Consider the following 24,973-nt stretch of genomic DNA (forward strand, 5'->3'; position numbering starts at 1 on the left):
CCTTACGTGGCCTTCTATTACCTGATAAATAATCTGATCTGTTGAGCTATTTGTTTCATTAATATATCAGCTGTTTTCTACTGAGAGAAGAAATTTATTATAGAATGTTTTAAAAGATCCATTGTGATATCATCTTTTCTACCTAGATAATATGACTGCCATTTCTTTATTTTTTTATTCAGTCTTCCCAAGCTTTGATGTCAAAACAATTATCTGAGTGTAGGAGAAAGAAAAAAAAATCACCAAAGGGAAACAAAACCAACACAAGCTATGTTCTAATGTTGTCCAAGAATCATTTATTAAAAATAAAAAAAAGAAAAGCATAAAAACACAATTACATTTAAACAAATTCTGACACATTTCTCCTGTAGTTTTCAGTTCATTGTTTTGGTGGAAATGCTATGAGATGGTCAGACAGACACTAGTGGACCTTTGGTCTCACTGCATTTACCTTGGGAAACTAATATGATCTTTTAAGTTTAGGGGCCAGTGGTGTGTAAAAAGTCATTTTTAATGTGAATTCTGACAAATGGTAGTGAGTATTTTTGGACAGCAGATCTAGCAAGCCCTTTATTGTTTCAGTGCTGCCAGCTTTTGGCTCAAAGAATTTAGGATTGACATGAAAAGAGGATCCTTCATTCCTGAGGCATGCCTGGAAAACACGCATCTGCCTCGTTTTTGTTCTTTTTTGTTGTTGTTCTGAGCTAGTTCAAGTTCACTATAGAATCAGCCACAATTTATGTTGTACATCTTTAAAAAACAAAAGAAGGATAATTGGCAGGTTCTGTGCCTACCCAATAGCTCAGGTTTCCCATGAGCAACAATAGCAATATGTGCTTTCTACTTACCCCATAATGATGGTCTAAGGGTTAATGAGCTAACATATTTAAATAACTTCCAGTTTCTCAATGATAATAGCTATACCAGCATAATTTGTAGCTGAATGGACAAACTCTTCATAACTTTCACAGAGGAAAAGGTATTTCCTCTTAGTCTCCAGGCACATCAAGAAATGGAAGTCAAGGAGAATGTCCCTTTAGCATATTTTACATATGAGGTATGATCATACAGTTAGGTGGCTGATTTTCGGACTAGCTTTGCAGACAAGGCTAAAAGAGGAGCCACAGGGATGTTTTAAACAATGGCGTTGTCAGAGGATGAAGTGTTCATTACCCCTAACACCCACTCAGACTGCTATAGTCTGCTGTGCTTCTGGTAAAAAATTGGCTTCATTACTTTTCAGTAATGAAGCCAATCTTTATTATAGTGAAATACCTCCTTTGTGCAGCAGTATTTTTATTGTTGTTGTTTTGACTCTGGAACTTCAAATGGTACTGCTGATAGCTGGCATGTGATATTGTGGATCCAGTGATAGACCTTATTACTGGGGCTTCTGGAGCCTCGAGTGTTGGGGGGTTGCAGAGTAAGCTAGTGTCAAGGAAGAACCAGAGAATGGAACACACACAGACACACACAGAAACAGACACAGACACACACACACACACACACACACACAGACACACACACACACACACACACACACACACACACTACGAATGGGACAAAGAGAGAGAGTCAAGAGGTCAGAAAAGTTAAAAAGAGGAAGAGGGAGGGAGGATCAAGAAGACATAACAATAAGGCTGTTCAAAACCATGTTAGGCTTATAGAGAGATAGTGGGGTCTCCTTCCCCAACCCCTGTACATCTTCAAACTGTTAGCTGACTAAAAAATTGTCAGGGATATTATAGACATGTTACTTGGTCAGGTACATGTTGGATTTGGTAGGCTCAGAAGTCTCTAGTTTTGAGAGTTAAGGACTTTGTGACTCCTCCTTACCAACTGAAGTCCATGTCCCAAGTAAACAAAAGAAAGAGATTGTTAATACTTAAAATGAAGTCCGGGGAATGGGAGTGTATAGGTCAACCGAACAAAGACCTAAATGAAAAAGCACTGGAGAAAACTGTCAGCACTTTTTTTCCTTGTGGTCCAAGAACAGCTTGGAGCTAGTTCTCTCTGCTGTGACTGAAGTAGATTCCCTGTTCTCCCCTGCCTCTCTCCATCAGAACATCTCTTCCAGATAGGTGAGAGATTGGTCTTAGAGAAGGAACAAAGGCAGATATTCAAGATAACGAAGAGCAGAATGGCAGAAAAGTTATCTCTGTACCCAAACCTGTTGTTCAGCTAGATGTTCCCTGAGCTTGCTTAAGACTATCATCAAATAGGTTGGGGCAATGTGTCTTTTTTTGAGATTAAAAGTTGCCTTGCATGTATGAAAGAAATAGTGATAAAAGGCAAGTATTTGTCCTAAACCTCCTCTTCTGCAAAGAGTTTTTGTCAAAGGCAGCATATTAGCTGACTCTTAAAGAGATCCAGTAATTCCAAGAGGTAAAGGAGAAGGAAGGAGAGCAATCTAGACATGAAATACAGTCTGTGAGAAAGCATGGAGATGAGAGTGACAGATGGTTATATACAAGAATCAACAAGTTAGCCAATTTTGGCTAAAATGTAGTGTGTAAACAAAAATGATGAGAAAAGGTACTAAGGCCAATGAAAGTTCAAGGAAAATGAGAAAAAAACCATCAAATTTACCAGTTAGGAGATAATTGGTAAACTTGGAAAGAACATTTTAAGTTTGGTTGTGGAATTGGAAGCCAGATTGCAAGAGGTGAGAAGTGAGTAAGTGATGAGTAAGTGGAGATAGCTGGTATAAATTATTCTTTCTAGGAGTTTGGCAGGGAATGGAATAACAGATACAGGATAATAACAGATTGGAAGATAGCAGACCATAAAGATAGGTTGGGAATACTCAATTCTTATTTTGTTATTATTTTTCTCTGCCAAGAAGAAAGATCTTTTTAACTCAAAAAACATTTTTTTTCTGTATTTGAATCTAAGTATCCTGTTTGTTTTTTATCTTTCTCCAATACCATGATCCTGTTGGTCTTCTAAAGTTTTATCTTAAGCTTCCTTTCCTTCTTTTTCTCTACACTCTCTTTCCTGGTGACCATATCAGTTCCCATGGATTCAATTATCCTTTTTATGCAAACAACTTTGAAATTCATATATCCAGCCCCAGTGTCTATCATGCATATCCCAATATTTCTTTTTTCTTAAATGAATTCAGGACTTTAATGGTCCTGAAATAAGCTGTCAATTACAAACATATTAAAATTGAATGAAGTTCTTTATTTTTATATTCCGATTTCCTTTCAAATCTTCCAGGAGATTGTATACAATTTGTGTATTGAAGCTATGATTTATCCATTTGCACATATGTACATTTTTCCTTTTTACTACTTCTTCCCATTGAATAATAGCAACAATTAAAGGAAAAAAAATAACTCCTTCATTAAAAACATGCATAGTCCAGCAAAACAAAATCTTATGTGGACCAGGCCTAAAAATGGACAACTCTCTGAATTTTAAGGTCATCATCTCTTTGGCAGAAGGTGAGTTGCATGTTTCCTCTTCAGTCCTCTAGGCTTATGGTTAATCATTTCAGTGACAAGAGTTCTAAAGTCTTCCAAAGATGATTGTGTGTGTGTGTGTGTGTGTGTGTGTGTGTGTGTGTGTGTATGCACCCATGCGCACTCATGCCATTACTAGTTCTGCTTACTTCAGTCTGCATCACTCCATAGAAGTCTTCCTAATTTCCTCTGAAACAGTTCATTCCATCATTTATCACACAATACTATTGCATCGCATTAGTGTACCCTAATTTGTTTAATCATTTTTACCAGTAATAGGAAATTACCTTAGTTACCAATTTTGACTACTATAAATCTGGTGCTATAAATATTTCGTATACATTGGTTCTTTTCATCTTCCTTTAATCTCATTGTGTTATCATGTCTCATTATTATCATATCTTACCATTATCTTATTTCCTTCTCTTTTTCTCTCTAAATCCTCCCCCTTTACTCACCCATACCCCCTATTACTGTACAGGGCAACGCCATTCTCCCAGCCTTTCAGTCCCACAACCTAAGAGTCATGATGGATTCCTCACTATCTCTCACCTGGCCCCCCATATCCAATTTGTTTCCAAGGCTTATAGATTTTAGACATGCAAATATACCCCCTTCTTTCCTCTATACTACCTTCCCTCTAGTAATTACATTTATCACCTCATGCCTGAACTATTGTAATAACTTTCTGATACCTCTGCCTCAAGTCTCTCCCCATTCCAATCCATTCTTCATTCAGCTACCAAAGTGATTTTCCTAAAGGTCAGATCCAATTCAGTCACCCCTCTAAATTCCAGTGACTCCCTATTGCCTCTAAGATGAAATAAAAATGCTGTTTGTCAATCAAAGCCGTTCCCAATCTAAACACATCTTACTTTTCCAGTCTTTTTATACCTTGCTCCCTGCCACATATTCTTCAGTCCATTAACACTGGCCTCCTGGATGTTCCACAAACAAGATACTTACTCTATCTCTTGACACCAGGTATTTTCTCTGGCTGCTCCCCACCCCAATACCTGGAATCTTCTCGCTCCCCAGGTCTGTCTGCTGACCTCTCTTGCTTCCTTTAAGTCCCAATTAAAACTCAATCTTTTACTTGAAGTTTTCCTCAATCCCTCTTCATATTAGTGGCTTCCCTCCATTAATTATTTCCCATTTGCCCTTTATATAGCTTGTTTTGTAAATACTTATTTGCATATTTCTTCTCTATTAGGTTGTATGCTCCTTGAAACTGGGGATTGTCTTTTGCCTCTTTTATGTATCTCCAGAGCTTAGCATAATGTCTAGCCTGTCATAGGTACTTAATAAACATTTATTGATTAATTGATCAGAGTCTTTGGAGTACTGAGCTAGTAATGAGATAACTGGGTTCATAGGATATTGCAGACTAGTAATTTGAGGGCCATATTTTCAAGGTGCTTTCCAGAATGTCTATACTAGTCCCACAAAAAATTCTCTGAATTTAATTTCCTAGAGCCCCTCAAATAGTTATTATTTTCCTCTTTCTGTCATCTTTGCCGGTCTCATAGCTTTGAGGTTGTACCGTAAAGTTGATCAAATTTTCATTCCTAAGGAAAACATAGGAAGGTGCATGTGTTAGACAACTCAAAACACCACTCTCTCCTTTACCACTGTTTCTGCTCAGACTCAGAAACAGTTTAGGACACCAACCCCAGGAACCTTGAGAGTGACATTTCCAGCCCAGCGCCTCCAATTATCATACTGGTAAGCAAGCCCTATGGAGGTGCAGCCAAGAAACAGCTCCTACAAGTGCTATAGCCACATATTTTGAAGATTAAGTTAAGTTATATATCACCAAATTCCATGGAACTGTCAGCTGGTTCAGAAACAGAGGTTTATATGATTGATTCAGTGGAAATGACATTAAAGAAAAGCAACATTATCATCTCCTTTGGCACTGCATCCTAAGAACTATAGTACCTTTTTATATGACTTACAGCTAAAAATTTCCATATATGTTGTCTCTCTCATATGAATGTAAGCTCTCTGAGATGAGGGACTGATTGATTTTTTTTGTATGCCTAATGTTTATCACAGTGCTTTGCACTTATTGTTTAATAAAAGCTTTATTCATGTATCCATTCTATGTACAATTATTTGTGATTTGGAACATTTTCCCATGGTTTTTGATAGCTTACATATCTTTGTTTGCAAAAGTTTGTTTAATATGCTTTGACAATTAATCTGTTGGGGAATGGCACTATTTTTATTAATTCATGCAACTTTTTATATAGTATAGATACATTCTTTTATCACAGAAACTTGCTACAATGATTGTTTTCACATTTATCTGATTCCCATCTAATTTTAACAAATATATTGAAATCTAATATAGATCTGCTTATACTGATACATTTTACATGCATATAATCATAATTTTGCATCCTTATATTTCCAACTACCTGCTGGGCATTACTATCTCTATTTCCTACCAATAACTCAAAGTCAGTCATTATTTGTTCCATAGTTCTCCTATCCCCTCAATGTTCCTTATTCTTGTAATGGCACTAAAGTCATCACAGTCACTCAGGCTCAATACCTTAAAGTATTTGTTCTCACTTATATCTAGTCAGCTTTCAAGTGCTTTAGAATAAATATGAGTGATAATAGTTTTGATGGTGTGAGGTCTGAGAATTTAAAGAGTCAAATGCATGATTTATAAAGTACTTATCCCATAACACCTGAACACCTATAGTATTTTTTGCATTATGGTGTTCAGACTTTTTTTGACTCAAACATTTGGAGATCTGTGATAATTGTTTTCTTTACATGTACTGACTTCAATATCAGTATGTTCTGTTTGTTTAGCAAGCATGAGTTCCAACTTTTTGCTCCTCTCTTTTAAGATTGTTCTTCACATCTTTATACTTATATTCCCAATCAGTTGTTCCTTCTTTCACTTCTTTGGAGAGACTCAATGTTGTTGATTCATTTATTTTCTATTCTGCTAAATATTTCTGATGTACTTGCCATAAATTTGGATTTCACAATTTGTATTTCTCTTTTAAAACATTCTGGAACATTAATGTTCTAGAATGGTGAGCACATTCTGTTGTGGTTCTATCATCTCATGGTAATGCTCTACTTTCATTTTTCTTACAATATATAGTCTAAGATGTTTGGATGTATTTAGATGTCTTGGTGAACATCTTTCTTTCCATTTTTAAATATCTTCCCTGTTGATTTATCTTCTTGTGCTCAAGAATTTTAGGGGAGTCTTATTCCTCCTGATATCTTTGATAATTTCAGACTCTTTTTCTTATATTCCCTCATTTCTCACTTTCTAACTTCTCCTTTGATTCCTGATTTCTCAGTGGTGGACCTCAAAACTGTGTTGGCTTCCTCTCATGCTGAAAAGTTTGCTTTTCGCTAGCTTCAATCTCTATCCCTAGTGATTTCTTCAGCATCAGAACTGGTCTCAGTTGAATGTCTGCTGTATTTCCTTCAGATTTGGTGTAGCCCATATGTGTTTTGATACCCTGCTGCAGTTCCCTCTGTTATGTTCTCTGGATGAGTGCTGCTATAGCAGTACACTCTAACTGCAGGTGAAGGACCCGTGTGCTTTGCCTCTCTACCTTCTCTACCTTCACAGTATGAGGAGAGAGACAGAGTATAGATGTGATACTTGTTGCCACAGAATGATGGGTAAAAGGCAGGGGAAATGTATGTTCACAGAGATTGCAATAACAAGGAAATTGCTACGTATATCCCAGAACACTACTGTGGGTGAGGTTGTTCCTGCCTGCCAGAGCATGGAAGCTAGTGGGAAAACGCATCTTGAGTAAGGTATATATTAGTGTTGGCCTCTTCTCTGATATTAATTAATCAGGTAGTTACCTCATCAGAATTCATGGTGTCTTTGCCTGAGGAGATAGATTAAATTACTTTATCTCTTCTACACAATTCTTATTTTGGAGCATTTTGAGAGCTGTGAGGACTGGGGAAAATGTCTAATGTTCCACCTTCTTAGATCTTGTGAACCTGACAATAGGTATCAGATGAAATCATTTGATCTAATCAGAGAATTATAACATATATACTATCTACACTTAGCTCTTGATTCATTTTTATTAGGCAACACAAAACTTTTTTTGAGATTCCTCATTCACAAGGACATAAAAATATTGATCCATATTATTGCAATCCATAAAGACCAATGATATGTTATTGATTAATTGCTATGGAAAATGAAAGCATGAAAAATCCGCAATGAATAGCTGGGTAATTCAAACTACTAATTAAATTATTCTATGTGACTCTTTAGAATCAGCATGTATTTATTTCAGATATGTGGGATACAAGCATATATGTGAATATCATATATCTATAAAATTTACTTAGATATTTCTAGGACTTGTGATTTCATCAATAGAGGTATTTTTTTACTGAAGCAAATCATAATTTCTTGACAGATTAGTAGACATCAGTAGTTACTGTATCTGAAAACAATCATTATGGGGCAGCTAACCTTTTGGTGGCAAGCTTCTAAGACTTTTAATAAGATAATTCTCAGAAAAGAAATATAGTGTTCATCAGTGAGTTGTACTTGAAGTCCTACCAATCTGGTTGGACCTGAAAGAGTTTGTGCTTCATTGGATAGCCTTTAAGCACCCAGTGTAAGGACCATGAGATGAAAAGACATTGGAGTAGGACTTTAATGGAAGGAATATATTTTTACTATCCTAAAACAAAACAGAGTCTCATGATTATTTTGATATAATCTTACTGGAAAATACATTTTGGACTTGGACAACAAATTCTTTATTTTCTTGTCTGCAAGATGTATTATGCTTTAAAATTTTTGAAAATTTTGAATGGTATATTTTCTTTTTTCTTTTTGCATTTTACCATCTGGGGTCTCTTCATTTGTGTAGAGCATCTTGAGGACACAAACTTTATTTTCAAGAACATTTCATCCTGATTGAAAAGTGTTGACTAACTCTTTTAGTGAACATCAAAGTACTTGCCACACTCTCATTATTTTTGATTGACAAAGAAAAAACACATATATTTTCAATTTTTACAGAGATAAGGCATGCGTAATCATTACTACTATGGTGGCCTCAGTGACTGCTTGAAATTGTCTGAACCAAAGAAAAGTGGCCTAAGACCACTCCCTTAGATGCTAAGGAGTATGCCCTATTGAAGGGGGTTCATTCAAATAGGGTTTAACAGGTCTCAAGCAACCTCCCACTCATCTTGGTCCCAGTGAGTCATCCCAGATCACTGACTATAATACTGACCCTAGACCTCAAGACAGCAGAGCCAGAAACAAACTAGACACCATGGAGGGAAGCACAAATGTTATTCATTCTCTTCTATGCCTATAAGAAATGATAGACCCTGACAGAAAAGGCCTTCATCCCATTTCTAGCTGAAAATAAGCTTCTTAAAGGTAAAGAGTGGTTTATTTTATATCCATACCCATCATTCTTTACATAGAATGCATATAGTGTTTAATATATTAATAAATGCTTAATAAATTATTGAATTGAAATCCTTAGGTACTATAATGAAGCCAGGCTGAAACAGTGCATACATAAATTCTACCTGTCTTCTTACCTTGATTGTTTGTTTGTTTGTTTTCCCTTAGGGAAACAGCTTGGGGCAGAGGTAACAATACTGGATTTAGAGCTACAGAAGCAGTTTCCAAAAATCCACTCTCTGAGTTACCTTGGCAAGTGACAACTCATATTGGCCTCAATTTTCTCACCTGTAAAATGAGTAGATTGGGCGAGATGGAAATCTGCGACTCTATAGCCACTCAGTTATTCTGCCTCTGTGCTGTCCTAAAGCTCTGGTACTATAATATATTGAGTAAAATACACATTGTATTATGCGTGCATTGTCTGGGAACAAATGGCTACAGATGCTCCTTTTCTTCCAGCTCAGTACCACTGTAATATTGATTGTTATGTTAAAAACATGAACTATATTTTCATTTGGCTTTTTGAAACATTGCATATATACCTGGTTGGAACAATTATTTGCTTAATATGATAATTTGGAAGTTCGCATTTCACATGGTTAGACAATTTCCTGCTGATAAAACACGCACATTCAATATATTATGCATGTGTTCTCACTCTACCTAAGATTTTACCATTCTAGTTAAGGATAAAACATTTACATGGGGATATTTCTTTGCTCCTAATGCCATTTGTCAGTTGAATTGTGGTGTTCACACTCATAGGATATAGGCCACAGTAGCTTTAATCCATATGATGTAAAATGGTACAATATATTTTATAGATTCTCAGAGTTGGAAGTCATCTCACAAACCATCTAGTCCTGTCCCTACCTATGTAAGGATATCTCCAGCATAATCAGTTTCAAAACTTTGCTTGAACATCTCCAATAACTGGATCCCAAAACTTACTGATGCAGACCATTCCATTTCTGGATAGCTCTTGTTGGTAGTTTTTTTCCTCAAATCTGGTTTACATCTGCCTTTATGACTTCCATCGATTGTTGCTAGTTTTTCCCGTGGAGACAGTCAAAATTAATTTTATTCTTCTTTCAGGTGACAGCTTCTGAGATACTTAAGATGCTTCTTCTACCCTCCCGTAAGTCTTGACTTCTCTAGGCTAAACATCCTTAATTCTTTCTCCTGCATGATCTCAGTAACCATCCTGGTTATCTTGATACTATCCTTAAAAAAATGCAGAGTCCAGAGCTGAATGATCTTTTGTATCATAAAATTCAATCTCTAAGACACTAAAGAATGATGGCTATAAACTTAGACAAAACCATCACTTGTCCCTTTTCAAAAGTGTTTACTTCTAACTACCCCCTAACCTAGTCTGCCCTCCATTCTGTCATCCCCCTACTTTTTATCCCTTTCCCCCCTATTTTTCTGTAGGGTAAGATACCCAATTGAGTGTTCATGTTATTCCCTCTTTAAGCTAAATGTGATGGGAGCAAGGTTCACCCATTCTCTTTCACCTCCTTCCTCTTCCATCATAAGTTTTTTCTTACCTCTTTTATGTGAGATAATTTATCCCATTCTGTCTCCCTTTCTCCTTCCACCAATATATTCCTCTCTCACCTCTTAATTTTATTTTTTGGATATCATCCCTTCATAGTCAACTCACCCTGTGCTCGCTCTCTCTCTCTCTCTCTCTCTCTCTCTCTCTCTCTCTCTCTCTCCATAAATATATATATATATATATATGCATATATATGTATGTATGTATGTATGTATGCATATTCCCTTCAACTACTGTAATACTGAGAAAGGTCTTATGAGTTACAAATATTATCTTTCCATATAGGAATGTAAACAGTTCAACTTTAATGCCTCCCTTGTGATTCTCTTTCCTGTTTGCCTTTTCATGCTTCTCTTCATTCTTGCATTTGAAAGTCAAATTTTCTATTCATCTCTGGTCTTTTCATAAAGAATGCTTGAAAGTCCTCTATTTCATTGAATGTCTATTTTTCCCCCCAAAGCATGATACTCAGTTTTCCTGAGTAGGTGATTCTTGATTTTAATCCTAGCTCCTTTGACTTCCAGAATATCGTATTCCAAGCCCTTTGATACCTTAATGTAGAAGCTGCTAGATCTTATGTTATCCTGATTGTGTATCTGCAATATTCAATTTGTTTCTTTCTGACTGCTTGTAATATTTTCTCCTTGACCTGGGAACTCTGGAATTTGGCTACAACATTCCTAGGAGTTTTCCTTTTGGGATTTTTTTCTCTTTTTTGAGTTTAACTTTTTATTATTTAATATTTTTAGTTTAGATTTCTATGAGATTTGAGTTGCAAATTTTCTTCCCATTTCTACCCTCCCCCCCAACCCAAATGGCATATATTCTGATAGCCCCTTTCCCCAGTCTGCCCTCCCTTCTATCAGCCCACTCCATCCCCCCTTATCCCCGTTCCCCATATTTTCTTGTAAGGCATGAGAGATTTCTATACCCCATTGCCTGTATATCTTATTTCCCAGTTGCATGTAAAGCAACTCTTTTTGAGCATTAGTTTTTAGAAGTTTTACTTCCAAATTCTCTCCCTTCTTTCCCACTCAACCCACCCTCCTTGAGAAGGCAAGCAACTCAACATAGGCCAAACTTGTATCCTTATTCAAAACACTTCCATAACAGTCACGTTGTGAAAAACTAACTGTATTAACCTTTATTCTATCTCTGTCCCCATTTATTCAATTTTCTCCATTGACCCTGTCCCTTTTCAGAAGTGTTTGCTTCTGATTACCTCCTCCCCCAATCTGCCCTCCCTTCTATCATCCCCCCTCTCTTATACTCTTCCCCCTTACATTGTTGTAGAGTAAGATGCCCACTTGAGTGTGTATGTTATTCCCTCCTCAAGTCAAATCCAGTGAGAGGAGGATTTACTCATTCCATTTCACCTGCACCCTCTTCCCTTTCAATAGAATTGCTTTTTCTTGCCACTTTTATGTGAGATAATTTACCCCATTCTATCTCTCCCTTTCTCCTTTTCCCAATATATTCCTCTCTCATCCCTTGATTTTAATTTTTTTTTAGATATCATCCCTTCATATTCAATCACCCTGTGCCCTCTGTCTATATATATGCATATTCCCTTCAACTACCCTAATTCTGGAAAAGGTTTCATGAGTTACAAATATAATCTTTCGATGTAGGAATGTAAACAAAACAGTTCAACTTTAGTAAACTCCCTTATGACTTCTCTTTCCTGTTTACTTTTTCAGGCTTCTCTTCATTCTTGTATTTGAATCTAAACCACCACAAACTCTGCCACCCCAGTGCTCCTCCCCCAAGAAACTCCAACCAGGATGGTGACACAGATCCAAGCAGGGCAAAGCAAGAGAACCCTGCCACTGTGCCAGCAAAGTGCTCCCTGCACTGCTGCTCTGATCTGCCACTTGTTTCCTCCCACCAGATGGGCCAGGGTCTCTGGAAGCACCTTCTGCTGGAGCTCCAGAAGCAGCCACTGGAGCTTCCTACTGCTGCTGCCATGCCACCTCCACAGCCTCTGGGGCTGGGGCTGGACCACGACTTCTGTCACCCACATCCAGAAGTTTTCCCACTGACCTGCTCTGTGGTGTTTGGTGTTTGTGGCTTGAGAAGTCTGGTAAATGCTACAGCTCAGTGATTCATGTCCCTGACACCTACTCCTCCCAATTCCTGGTCTGTTCTGTTCTGGCACAGCTCACACTGGGATGTGTTTCACTCCCATATAATGCAATAGACTCTTCCTAGCAAACATCCAGTCTGTCCTGGGCTGAAGACATTCTTCCCTCTGTAGTTTTATGGGTTCTTGTAACCAGAATGGCCTTTGTTTTCTTTGAGTGACTCAATTTATCTCAGTGAGCTTTACTAGGTGCTAAGCCCCAGGCCCAAAACCCATTAGGTGTTAATGTAATCCATGTGGATGTGAACCTCCCAGGGTCCTAAGGGGAGGGGCCAACTCAAGAACCAATCACCAGAGCCTGAGCTCTGGTGATTCAGATGATGTTTGATGTCTGAAGCCCTATAAGAAGGAAGGACAGAGCCATTTGTGCGGGGCTCTGGAGATGGTGTTGATGAGGAGACTCCGGGCAGCTGTAGCTAAGGAGCCCTCCAGCTTGTAAACCCAGATGCTGACACTTTGTTGAACTCTGGTAACTATGTGTTGGAATTTGAATCAGACAAAATCTGTTGATGTTTGTAATTTGTTTGCATTTTGTTTTGAAGTTCGGGGTGCTGGCTTTTTCCCCTGAACTAACTGAATGATATTTGAATACTGAATTAAAAGTAAGCTTGTCAACCCCTTCACCTTGCTTTCCTTAATTAAGCATATCAGAAGAACCTGTGCTGTTGGCAGCTTTCTGGGTGCTGGCTGTGGGTGAATCTTATACCCCCACAGAAGCTGCTAGCCAGATTGTTCAAACAGTTCTGTAGCACTAGAGTTTGTTCAGAGCCATTTTTACAGGGGTTTGGAGGGGTTTGTGGGAGAGCTTAAGTGAGTGCCTGTTGTCCAACCACCATCTTGTCTCCACTCCCCCCACCCCTGGGATCTTTTTCAATAGGTGATCAATGGATTGTTTCAATTTCTATTTTACCCTCTGGTTCTAGAATATCAGGTCAGTTTTATACGCATCATCTTTTCATCTAGGAATGTAAGCAAAACAGTTCAACTTTAGTAAGCCTTTTATTATTTCTCTTTCTTGATTACCCTTTCATGCTTCTCTTGGTTCTTGTGTTTGAAAGTCAGATTTTCTATTCAGCTCTGGTCTTTTCACTGAGAAAGCTTGAAAGTCCTCCATTTTATTGAAAGTCCATATTTTGCCTAGGAGCATGATACTCAGTTTTGCTGGGTAGGTGATTCTTGGTTTTAATCCTAGCTCCATTGACTTCCAGAATATCATATTCCAAGCCCTTCAGTCCCTTAATGTAGAAGCCACCAGATCTTGTGTTGTCCTGATTGTGTTTCCACAATACTCAAATTGTTTCTTTCTGGCTGCTTGCAGTATTTTCTCCTTGATCTGAGAGCTCTGGAATTTGGTGACACTATTCCTAGGAGTTTCCTTTTTGGGATCTTTTCCAGGAGGCAATCAGTAGATTCTTTCCATTTCTATTTCACCCTGTGGCTCCAGAATATCAGGGCAGTTTCATTGATAATTTCTTTTTTTTAAATTTATTTATTTTTAGTTTACCACACACGGTTCTACATAGTTTTGAGTTCCAGATTTTCTCCCTTCCCTCCCCCCTCCCTCCCCAAGACGGCATGGAATCTCATCTCATATAACTGTCATGTATAACTTCGCATTGAATTAATTTATGCACTAGTCAAGTCATGGAGAAGAATTTTGACCAATGGAATGAATCATGAGAAAGAAGAAACAGAACCAAAAAAAAAAACCAACCCAAAAACAAAAACAAAAGAGAAGCAAAGAAAGGCGAGCATGTAGTGTGCCTCGATCTGTATTCAAACTTCACAGTTCTTTCTCTGGATGAAGACAGCATTCTCCATCGTGAGTCCCCTGGAGTTGTCCTTGCCCCTTAGGTTGCTGAGAAGAGCGCAGTATGTCAGGGTTGGACCTCACAGAATCCATATATCTGTGGCTGTGCACAACGTTCTCCTGGCTCTGCTCCACTCACTCAGCATTATGTCGTGTAGGTTTTTCCGGGTTGTTACGAAGTCTGAATCATCCCCATTTCTTATGGCACAATAGTATTCCATCACCTTCATATACCACAGCTTGTTCAGCCATTCCCCAATTGATGGGCATCCCTTTGATTTCCAATTCTTGGCTACCACAAAAAGAGCTGCTATAAATATTTTTGTACATATGGGTCCTTTTCCCGCTTGTGTGATTTCTTTGGGATACAAACCTAGAAGTGGTATTGCTGGGTCAAAGGGTATGAACATTTCTATAGCTCTTTGGGCATAGTTCCAAACCACACTCCAAAATGGCTGGATCAGCTCACAACTCCACCAGCAATGCAACAATGTTCCAATTTCCCCACATCCTTTCCAGCATTTATCATTTTCCTGTTTTGTTATTTTAGCTAATCTGACAGGAGAGATGTGGTATCTAAGAGTTGTTTTGATTTGCATTTCTCTAATCAGTAGTGATCCAGAGCATTTTTTTTGATAATTTCTTAAAGATGATATCTAGGCTCTTTTTTTGATGATGGCTTTCAGGTAGTTCAATTATTTTTAAATTATCTCTCCTGGATCTATTTTCCAGGTCAGTGGTTTTTCCAATGAGATATTTCACATTGTCTTCCATTTTTTCATTCCTTTGGTTCTGTTTTATAATATCTTGATTTCTCATAAAGTCACTAGCTTCCACTTGCTCCAATCTAATTTTTTTTTAATAAATTTCTTTATTTTTAGTTTACCACACACGGTTCTACATAGTTTTGAGTTCCAGTTTTTCTCCCCTCCCTCCCCCCTCCCTCCCCAAGACGGCATGAAGTATCATATAACTGTCATGTATAACTTCGCATTGAATTAGTTTATGCACTAGTCAAGTCGTGGAGAAGAATTTTGACCAATGGAATGAATCATGAGAAAGAAGAAACAGAACCAAAAAAAAAACCAACCCAAAAACAAAAACAAAAGAGAAGCAGAAAAGGCGAGCATGTAGTGTGACTCAGTCTGTATTCAAACTTCGCATTTCTTTGTCTCGATGAAGATAGCATTCTCCATCGTGAGTCCCCTGGAGTTGTCCTTGCCCTTTAGGTTGCTGAGAAAAGCGCAGTATGTCAGGGTTGGTCCTCATGGAATCCATATATCTGTGGCTGTGCACAACGTTCTCCTGGCTCTGCTCCGCTCACTCAGCATTATGTCGTGTAGGTTTTTCCAGGTTGTTATGAAGTCTGCATCATCCCCATTTCTTATGGCACAATAGTATTCCATCACCTTCATATACCACAGCTTGTTCAGCCATTCCCCAATTGATGGGCATCCCTTTGATTTCCAATTCTTGGCTACCACAAAGAGAGCTGCTATAAATATTCTTGTACATATGTTTCCTTTTCCCGCTTGCGTGATTTCTTTGGGATACAACCCTAGAACTGGTATTGCTGGGTCAAAGTGTATGAACATTTCTATGGCCATTTGGGCATAGTTCCAAACCACCCTCCAAAATGGCTGGATCAGCTCACAACTCCACCAGCAATGCAACAATATTCCAATTTCCCCACATCCTTTCCAGCATTTATCATTCTCCTGATTTGTTATTTTAGCCAATCTGACAGGAGAGATGTGGTATCTAAGAGTTGTTTTGATTTGCATTTCTCTAATCAGCAGCGATCCAGAGCATTTTTTCATATGCCTGTAGATAGCTTTAATTTCTTCCTCTGAAAACTGCCTGTTCATATCTTTTGACCATTTCTCAATTGGGGAATGGCTTGTATTCCTATATATTTGGCTCAGCTCCCTGTATATTTTAGAGATGAGGCCTTTATCAGAGATACTAGTTGCAAAGATTTTCTCCCAATTTTCTGCTTCCCTCCTAATTCTTGTTGCATTGGCTTTTTTTGTACAAAAACATTTCAATTTGACATAATCAAAATTATCCATTTTGCATTTTGTAATGCTCTCTATCTCTTGTTGGGTCATGAATTCTTTACTTTTCCACAAATCTGATAAGTAAACTATTCCTTGCTTTCCCAAATTACTTAGAGTATCAACTTTTACTCCTAAATCATGAACCCATTTTGACTTTATTTTGGTATATGGTGTAAGATATTGGTCTATGCCCAGTTTGTGCCCTACCATTTTCCAATTTTCCCAACAGTTTTTGTGAAATAGTGAATTATTAGCCCAGAAACTGGCCTCTTTGGGTTTATCAAAGAGTAGATTGCTAAACTTGTTGATTTCACCTACTTGAGTACCTATGCTATTCCACCGATCCACACCCCTGTTTCTTAACCAGTACCAGGCAGTTTTGATGACTGCTGCTGTGTAGTACAGTTTAATATCTGGTGTGGCTAAGCCACGATCTCTAGCATGTCTTTTCATTAATATCCTAGATACTCTAGACCTCTTGTTTTTCCAAATGAATTTTGTTATTATTTTGTCCAGCTCAGTAAAAAAATTTTTTGGTAGTTCGATTGGTATGGCACTGAATAGATATATTAATTTAGGTAGAATTGTCATTTTTATTATATTAGCTCAGCCTAACCATGAGCAACTGATATTTCTCCATTTATTTAGATCTGATTTTATTCGCGTGAAAAGTGTTTCATAGTTATGTTCATATAGGCCCTGGGTTTGTCTTGGCAAATAGACTCCCAAATATTTTATAGTGCCTTCAGTAACTTTGAATGGAATTTCTCTTTCTATCTCTTGCTGTTGGGCTTTGTCAGTAATGTATAGGAATGCTGAGGATTTATGTGGGTTTATTTTATATCCTGCATCTTTGCTAAAGTTGTTTATTATTTCAAGTAGTTTTTACTTGATTCTCTAGGATTCTCTAAATAAATCATCATATCATCTGCAAAAAGTGATAATTTAGTTTCTTCTTTTCCTATTCTAATTCCTTCAATTTCTTTTTCTTCTCTTATTGCTACAGCTAATGTTTCTAGTACCAAATTGAATAATAGGGGTGATAATGGACATCCTTGTTTCACCCCTGATCTTATTGGGAATGCATCTAATTTATCCCCATTACAAATAATGCTTGTTGATGGTTTTAGGTAGATGCTATTTATAATTTTGAGGAAGGTTCCCCTTATTCCTATGCTTTCTAGTGTTTTTAATAGGAATGGGTGTTGTACTTTGTCAAAGGCTTTTTCTGCGTCTATTGAGATGATCATATGGTTTCTGCTAGTTTTGTTGTTGATATGGTCAATTATGCTAATAGTTTTCCTAATATTGAACCAGCCTTGCATTCCTGGAATAAATCCTACCTGGTCATAGTGTATTATTCTCGTAATGAGTTGCTGCAATCTTTTTGCTAATATTTTATTTAAAATTTTTGCATCAATATTCATTAGAGAAATTGGTCTATAATTTTCTTTCTCTGTTTTAACTCTACCTGGTTTGGGTATTAGTACCATATTTGTGTCATAAAAAGAATTTGGTAGGACTCCTTCTTCACCTATTTTCCCAAATAGTCTACAAAGTATTGGCATTAGTTGTTCTTTAAATGTTTGATAGAATTCACATGTAAAACCATCTGGCACTGGAGATTTTTTCCTAGGGAGTTGGTTGATGGCCTGCTCAATTTCTTTTTCTGATATGGGGTCATTAAGAAATTTCACTTCCTTCTCTGTTAGTCTGAGCAGTTTATGTTTTTGTAGATATTCATCCATATCTCTAAGGTTGTCAAATTTATGGGCATACAGTTGGGCAAAATAATTCCTAATTATTGTTTTGATTTCCTCTTCATTAGAGGTGACCTCACCCTTTTCGTTTTTTATACTGGTAATTTGATTTTCTTCTTACTTTTTTTTAATCATATTGGCCAAAGGTTTGTCAATTTTATTGGTTTTTTCATAAAACCAGCTCTTTGTTTTATTTATTAATTCAATAGTTTTCTTGGTTTCAATTTTATTAATCTCTCCTTTGATTTTCAGTATTTCTAATTTGGAATTTAATTGGGGGTTTTCAATTTGCTCTTTTTCTAGCTTTTTCAGCTGTATGCCCAGATCATTGATCTCCTCTTTCCCTATTTTATTCATGTAGGCATTTAGAGATATAAAACTTCCCCTAAGAACTGCTTTTGCTGCATCCCATAAGTTTTGGTATGTTGTTTCATTATTGTCATTCTCTTGAATGAAATTATTAATTGTTTCTCTGATTTGTTCTTTGGCCCATTCATTCTTTAGAATTAAATTATTTAGTTTCCAATTAGTTTTTAGCTTATTTTTCCATGGTACTTTATTAAAAATGATTTTTATTGCATCATGATCTGAAAAGGATGCATTGACTACTTCTGCATTTCTGCACTGGATTGTGAGGTTTTTATGCCCTAGTACATGGTCAATTTTTGAGTATGTGCCATGTACTTTTGAGAAGAAAGTATATTCTTTTTTATCCCCATTCAGTTTTCTCCAGAGGTCTATCATATGTGCCTTTTCTAAAATTCTGTTTACCTCCTTAACTTTTTTCTTATTTATTTTGAGGTTAGATTTATCAAGTTCAGAAAGGGGGAGGTTGAGGTCTCCCAATATTATAGTTTTGCTGTCTATTTCTTCCTGTAACTCCCTTAACCTCTCCTCTAAGAATCTGTATGCCTTACCACTTGGTGCATATATGTTAAGCAATGATATTGATATGCTTCATTGTTTATGGTGCCTTTTAGCAGGATATAATGTCCTTCCTTATCTCTTTTAATTAAATCTATCTTTACTTTTGCTTTGTCTGAGATTAGGATTGCTACACCTGCTTTTTTTACTTTAGCTGAGGCACAATATATTTTACTCCAGCCTTTTACCTCAACCCTATGTGTATCCCCCTGTTTCAGATGCGTTTCTTGTAAACAGCATATTGTAGGATTATGGTTTTTAATCCATTCTGCTATCTGCTTCTGTTTTGTGAGAAAGTTCATCCCCTGCACATTCAGGGTTATGATTTCTATCTGTGTCTTTGTCTCCATCTTAATTCCCCCTGTTTATGCTTTTATTTCTCCCTTTCCCCTTCTCCTCCTCAACAAAGTTTTGCTTTTGACCGCTGCTTTCCTCAGTTTACCCTCCCTCTTTATTCCCCTCCCTTGTCTTACCGTTACCCACTTGCTACTTCTCCTCTACCTTCTGCCCACCCCCCTCCCTTTTTCCCCCCTTACCCTCCCACTTCCCGTAGGACAAGTTAGATTTCTAAACTTATCAGAGTATGTTATTCCCTTCTTGAACTAGATCAGATGACAGTAAAGCTCAAATACTGCTCTTCTCCCTCCCTTCTTTCCCTCTACTATAATATGTTTATGTGCCACTTCCTTTGGTGTAATTTACCCTTTTCTACTACCTCCTTACCACTTCCCTCATAGCCCTCCCTTTATATCTCTTATTTATATTTTATATCTTTACATCAGTTAATTTATACAGGCATTTACAACCTATGTATATCCCTTTCATTTGTCATAATAGTTGTACCATTCACAAGAATGACTTATATATGTATATATATATATATATATATATATACACATATACATAAAAAACATACATAATATGATATACTCCCACATAAAGATGTAAACAACCTAAGCTTATTGGTTAATGAGGTTTGTGGGGTTTTTCCCCCAGGTTACCTTTTTATGTCTCTCTTGAGTTTTGTATTTGGAGATCAAATTTTCCATTGAGTTCTGGCCTTTTCATCAGGAAGGTCTGGAATTCCCTTATTTCATTGAATGTCCATCGCCTTGCCTGGAAAATTATGCTTAGTTTTGCTGGGTAGTTGATCCTTGGTTATAGTCACAGCTCCTTTGCACTTTGGAATATCATATTACAATTTCTCCTGTCTTTTAATGTGGAAGCTGAGAGATCCTGCGTGATCCTGACTGTAGTTCCACGATATTTGAATTGCTTCTTTTTCGCTGCTTGCAGTATTTTCTCCTTGAGTTTATAGCTCTGAAATTTGGCTATAATATTTCTTGGTGTCTTCAGTTTGGGATCTCTTTCAGGGGGTGATCGGTGAATTCTTTCAATGACTATTTTGCCCTCTGGTTCTAGGACCTCTGGGCAGTTGTCTTTGATAATTTCTTCGAAGATACTGTCAAGGCTCCTTTTTTCATCGTGGATTTCCGGTAGACCAATAACTCTCAAATTGTCTCTCCTGGATCTATTTTCCAGGTCAGTTGTTTTGCCAATCAGATATTTCACATTTATTTCTATTTTTTCATTCTTTACGTTTTGTTTTATTACTTCTTGATGCCTCATAGATTCATTAGCTTCCACTTGCTCAAGTCTAATTTTAAATGAGTTAGTGTTTACATTTTGCTTTTGAGCCTCCACTTTCAATTGGTTGATTTCACCTCTCAGGGTGTCCTTTTCTCTCTCTAGATTCTGAATCTCCGTAGCCATTTCACCAATCTTATTCTTTAGGGACTTGATTTCATCAGTGAATTTTTTCTCCCTTTTTTCCATATTTTCTTTTAGCTCCCTAATTTGGTTTTTAAAATCCTCCTTTAGCTCTTCCAGCAGTGCTTTTTGGGCTGGAGACCAGTTCATATTAGCTTTTGAGGTATCTGATGTATCTACTGTGTCATTGCCGTCCTCCATATCGATATTTTGATCCAGCCTGTCTCCATAGAAAGAATCTATTGTCCTCGGTTTTTTTGTATTCTTCTTCATGTTTGTTATTTTCCCTTTTCCTGGCGTTACAACTAATTTCTATCTTTGGGCTCTCTGTCCCAGCTTTCTTATTCTGGGGATTGTGAGTCTAGAAGTATAACCTTCAGTTTCCTGAGGTGTGGGGGAGGGGTCTGGCTCCCTGGCGTCTCACTCCCTGTGGGTGCTCTCCAGCACTTGCTTTTCAGCAATGGTCTCAGCTGTTTGTTGTTTGAGCTGATGTCTGGCACTTCCCCGGGGGAGCAAGGTTACGTCTGGGCTCCCGGTGTTGTCCCCTGCCAACTCTGCCGCTCTGGGACTAATGAGCTTCTAGTATTTGTTCTGTGAGGCCCCACTACTCTCTCCTCTGTTTCAGTTCTCTTTTTTTTTTTTCCCGAGGAATTCTCTGGGTGAGGGGGGGAGGGATTAGAGCCGTTTACCTGGCCATTGAGTCTTCCAGAAGTTCAAGAAGCTGAGTTCCTGGGTTTTGCAAGCGTCAGGACTGGGTGTTTTCACGGCTGGTGGCGTTGCGCTGCCTCTCGTCGCTTCCCCAGACTGCCGTCCTGTGTTGGGAGTCCTGGGGATCTCCGCCGGTTTCGGGCGCTCAGCTTTCTCCCAGCCCGTCTCCCACGTTGATTTCCCGGCCAGCCGCTTCTGCCTTGGTCTGGAGCAGCTCCACACCGAGCACTCTCCGAGCCTGCAGGTTCGTTCCTCTGGCCTTTCAGACTCTCCCGGCTTGGAAATTTGCCCCACGCAGACTGCTCGCAGTTTCTGACTCTCTCAAATCTGCTCAAATTCACTTTTTTATAGGAATCTGACAGACCTTGTGAGAGAGCTCCCGTAAGACCCTGCCTTCATGCGGCCATCTTGGCTCTCCAATCTAATTTTTAAGGTAGTATTTTCTTCAGTGGTCTTTTGGACCTCCTTTTCCATTTGGCTAATTCTGCCCTTCAAGGCATTCTTCTCCTCATTGGCTTTTTGTAGCTCTTTTGCCATTTGAGTTAGTCTATTTTTTAAGGTTTTGTTTTCTTCAGTATTTTTTGGGTCTCCTTTAGCAATTCATTGACTTGTTTTTCATGGTTTTCTCACATCCTTCTCATTTCTCTTCCCAATTTTTCCTCTACTTCTCTTACTTGTTTTTCCAAATCTGTTTTTGAGCTCTTCCATGGCCTGAGACCAGTTTGTGTTTTTCTTGGAGGATTTTGATGTAGGCTTTTTGACTTTGTTGACTTCTGGTTGTATGTTTTGGTCTTCTTTGTCACCAAAAAATGTTTCCTGAGTCTGAATCTGAGTCCATTTTCACTGCCTGTTCATGTTCCCAGCAAACTACTTGACCCTTGAGCTTTTTGTAGGGCTATGACTGCTTGTAGAGTAGAGGGTATTTTGTCCCAAGCTTGAGAGGCTGCACTGTTTTTTCAGAGCTATTTTTACACAGTAAGCTCTGCTGCACCAGCGCTCCTCCTCCCCCAAGAACCACCAAACCGGACCGTGACTCAGATCTAAGCAGGCTCTGCACTCCTGCTATGATCTGCCATTTAATTCCTCCCACCAGGTGGGCCTGGGGCCAGAAGCAACTGTAGCTGTAGCTCTGTAAATAGCCTCAGAGCTGCACCACCTCTGCTGCCCCCAGGGTGGTGGCTGACAGCCAACTCTTTTCACTCTGTCCCTGTAGATTCTCCCACTAATCTTCTCTGTTGTCTTTGGTGTGTGTGGGTTGAGAAGTCTGGTAACTGCCACAGCTCACTGATTCAGGGTGCTACGGCATGTTCCACCTGGCTCCTCTTCTGGTTGGTCCAGGTGTGACCCACATTGGGCTCTGCTCCCCTTTGCTCCCAGCACAGTGTGATAGACCTTACCCAGCAAGCATCCAGGCTGTACTGGGATGGAGCCCTGCTTCCCTCTGCTGTTTCGTGGGTTCTACAGTTCTAGAATTTGTTCAGAACCATTTTTATAGGTGTTTGGAGGGTCCTGGGGAACAGCCTTAGACAGGACTCTGCCTTCCAGTGGCCATTTTGGCTCTATCCCTATAATTTCTTGATTTATCATAAAGTCATGAGCTTCCATTTGCTCCATTCTAATTTTTAAGGAATTATTTTCTTCGGTGAGCTTTTGGACTTCCTTTTCCATTTGGCCAATTCTGCATTTTAAGGCATTCTTCTCTTCATTGGCCTTTTGGACCTCTTTTGCCATTTGGGTTAATCTATCTTTTATGGTGTTATTTTCTTTAGTAATTTTTTGGATCTCCTTTAGCAAGCTGTTGACTCGTTTTTCATGATTTTCTTGCATCACGCTCATTTCTCTTCTGAATTTTTCCTGTACTTCTCTTACTTGATTTTCAAAATCCTCTTTGAGCTCTTCCATGGCCTGAGACCAATTTATACTTTTATTGGAGGCTTTGGTCATAGCATCTTTGACTTTGTTGACTTCTTCTGGTTTTATGTTTTGATCTTCTTTGTTACCAAAATAAGATTCTATTATCTGAACTTTTTTACACTGTCTGCTCATTTGTTCAGCAAATTACTTAACTTTTGATCTGTTTGTCAAGCTATGATTTTGCTTCCAGAGTGGAGATTGCTCTATTCCAAGCTTCAGGGGATTTATGCAGCTGTTTTCAGAGACACTTCTAGGCACTTCAAAATTTTCAGTTCTTCTGGGGTGGTATGATCCAAGGAGAGGTGTTTACTTCTCTCCTAGCTTGTGCTCTGGTCTGTGAGTGATCTTGAGCACTCTTCTCTGCCCTGGAACTGCAAAGAGGAATCCTTCTCCACACCCACCACAAAATCTGCCTCACCAATGCTCCTCTTTACCCCAGGACTGCTACCCAGGACTGTGACCCAGAACCTAGCAGGGCAAAACAAGAGAATCCTGCCTCAGTGACAGCTAAGAGATCCCTGTACTCCCACTCTGATCACATCCTTGATCCCTGCACTGTCTGTGGGCCTGGAGCTCTGGAAGCAGCCACCGCTGCTACTCCTGCTACAGTCACCACCACCTCCACTGCCCCAGGGCTGGCGCCAACCACACTCTTCTCTCACCCAGGTCTGACAGAGTTTCCCCACTGAACTTTTACAATGTCTTTGTAGTTTGTGGGTTTCAAAGTCTGGAAACCACCACAGCTGTCAGTGATTCAGTGCTCTGAAGCCTGCCCTGCCCAGTCTGCTCCAGCCTGGTCTGTCTGCTCTGGCCTGGTCTGGGCTGGTGCATCCCATGCTGGGCTGAACTCCACTCCCAGCACAGTGGGAGAGAGCCTTTTCATCAGCCTTCCAGGCTGTTTTGGGCTAGAGACTCTCTCTGTTCCCAATCATTTTTATTTTTACAGAAAACAAAGGAAAAACTTTAACAATAGGAAATCCAAAACAAACAAATGAACAAACAAAAGCTACTTGAATGACAGACATCTTTGGAAAAAAGAAAAAAAAAATTAGAAAGAACGCCAGTCTCTAAATTATATTGGAAATACAGTTTATATAATACATCTGGAGGAATTAAACTTTGATGAAATAAGTCACAGAATCTAGGGTTGGAAGTAATCCTAGAGGTCATCCATTCCAACCTAATAATAATAGTATGCACCTCTTGTCTGCTCCATGTATACTATAAGTCCCTTGAGGGCAGGGACTGTTTTACCTTTTTGTCTGTATCCCTAGTACCTTGCACAGTGCCAACAACAGAGAAGTATCTAATGCCTTATTTGCTTTTATCATTTTTAAAAATTTGATTGACACTTTATAGGTTAAATAAGAATCAAAAAGGTAAGGGGATGTGGATTTTTCAGAGAAT

This window comes from Trichosurus vulpecula, chromosome 1 (assembly GCF_011100635.1).
Source record: "Trichosurus vulpecula isolate mTriVul1 chromosome 1, mTriVul1.pri, whole genome shotgun sequence".
NCBI lineage: Eukaryota > Metazoa > Chordata > Mammalia > Diprotodontia > Phalangeridae > Trichosurus > Trichosurus vulpecula.